At 39.6% G+C, this 2235-nt stretch overlaps 1 protein-coding gene across 3 annotated transcripts in view; it reads left to right on the top strand.

Annotated features, from left to right (window-relative positions):
- Positions 1-955: 955 nt before the first annotated feature.
- LOC109962224 (cadherin-10-like) overlaps positions 956-2235 on the top strand; it is a 65021-nt gene continuing 63741 nt past the window's right edge. Inside the window, exon 1 of one of the 3 annotated variants that reach the window (XM_020603767.1) lies at positions 956-1020. The gene's annotated coding sequence lies outside the window, so the exon portion shown is untranslated. Of the gene's footprint in view, positions 1021-1105; positions 1401-2235 lie in introns of those variants that run through there. The other 2 variants (XM_020603752.1, XM_020603760.1) reach the window with 2 other exon arrangements.

Here is a 2235-nt window from a genome sequence, read left to right as displayed (position 1 = left end):
CAAGCATTTCACCCCCACTCTTTGCATGGATGCGTAGCTACTGTATTTAGAAGACTGCGGCCTTATGGTCAACAGGAAGACAACTATTATGAAGCTTTCATGTTAAATCTGGGCTGTGCAACAAGTTAGCATAGCATAGTCAAGCCAAGTCACTTGCCTTGGTGCATTCAAACATCAATTAATATTAGTAGCTCGATTATGAAATATGAAAAAAAAATTATGAGCATGCTGATTTTTCCACATGGTTCGTCAAGCCTAAGCACACTAACAGAAAATGGCATGTGTGGAAGAGCTTACAGTATTACACGAGCATACACACACAGATAACATTTGAGGGTTTACAGTGTATAATCTGTTCAAGGCAGGGCACTGGATAAAGCATTTAGGAGCTGCATTAGTTTGATTACTTTAAAATCCAACTGTTTGCAGGCCTGGTCAGAAATCTGATTTCCATCTAACCTTCTCCACAAAGGAGTCTGAGATCACAAGCAGTCCTAAACATCACTGAACCATGTTAAATAGATTAACTTTTCACTTGTAAGTTACAACCTTAGCCTTTTGATTACACTCATGACCTAATATACACGTCTGAACCACTTCAGAGTAGCTCATGATGACGGTATTAAATATGAGCCTTCTACATTGTTGTCTGTGAGGTTTTTCCCTGGTGGACCTCCATTTCTGCCAAAAACATGTTGTTACAGTATTTAATATTTTTGTATAAATGAATATAACAGGTCAAATTAAATATGTAAAGCATTTATATTACAAAAATAATGAAATTGAACAGTATTAACTCTGTAGCCATCAAAGAATGGCATTAAGTCACTGAAAGGCTCTTTAACAAGGTAGGAAACCCAGATACTATGCATTTATAATGTGATTGGATCTTTCGCCTGTCAATCATTTTCTTAAAGAATGCCCCTACCTTGAGCAGCACTGAGAAGGTTGTCATCAAAGAGCTGATCAGCTGACACACAGTTTGACATGCTTATTGACCAATGGGAGAGCTACATGCAGGTAAATGGGGGCGTTTTCTTTATGGGTAAATCCAACTGAACATGACAATATGGAGTCTCTTAGCATTAGCAGAGGAAACTACTTCTCTATGACAGCATGTTAGTTGGACTAATGCTTGAGTGGATTTTATTCATTGGAGTCCTGTGATAAAAACAGTCAGCTGTGGAGCTAACGTACTGTTGTGTTGTGTACAGGGACTCTACAGTTCTCTAACAGTGTGTGGCATGTTGTAGTTGTGGTGGAATGAGGTTTGTGTGCTGTCTCACAGGTGGGACAGTGTACCTTAACAGGAGAATTTTGAGTCATGTAGACAGGTAGTACAGCAATTGTCCAAAGGGCAGAAGAATATGCTTATTGACCAATGGGAGAGCTACATGCAGGTAAATGGGGGCTACTGATGTGATGTGGTGTGGTAAACTTGAACTGTATTTTAGACCCAAAGTAGGCTAAAAGGTGTAGCAGCGAGTGCTTAGATTTCATTGGTGGACTTTTTTTTGTTTTTATATATCATCCCGCTCTTCTCCTTAATCTTGTTATAAATGTTGCACTTTATGACCTTCATGAGGGTTAGGATTCATGGCTGTTGTGTTAGTTTGAGCTAGGTGTACTTAATAAAGTGCATTTGATACTGTAGTGTGCCTACTGGTACTATTACCAGTAACAATAATAGCAGTAGTCGTGGCAGTTGCAGTAGCATTAGTATTTTTGTCATAAGGTTTTTACAAGTGGAAGCAGAAGGCTGTATTAGTTGGAGCGGTCTAATGGAAGCACATGTCAGGATGCACGTTTATCCAGCTACATACAAGTTTAGTCATTTTATGGCCATAGTTGCAGCAGCATTATTTATTTAATTAGTTCATAAAGTTGATTGCCGTTTTTCAAGTACACCTGAACTAGGTTTGCAACTTCCTTTGATGTACCAGGAAAAGAGTGAGGAAATATCAGAAATTGGGAACAGTATTGTAGCGTCCCGCAGGACACAAGGAAGAGAACCCTGAGTGCCGACGAATAGTCGCTTTTTTATTAATTCTACACAACCGGTTACTGTTGGCCGTAACCACGCCAAAACAACAGCTCAACAACAATAATAAAGAAAAACAGCCTGCTAACACTCTCTGTAGCTCAAAATCCCCCACACTTCACTCCCTCCCGCTCTCACACCTCTTAACCCCTGAAGCTCCACACCCATCAAGTAACCATAACAATTTAGAACAT

The sequence above is a fragment of the Monopterus albus genome, unplaced genomic scaffold, assembly GCF_001952655.1.
Source record: "Monopterus albus unplaced genomic scaffold, M_albus_1.0 scaffold3.1, whole genome shotgun sequence".
Classification (NCBI taxonomy): Eukaryota; Metazoa; Chordata; class Actinopteri; order Synbranchiformes; family Synbranchidae; genus Monopterus; species Monopterus albus.
This window is presented reverse-complemented; position numbering and strand designations above follow the sequence as displayed.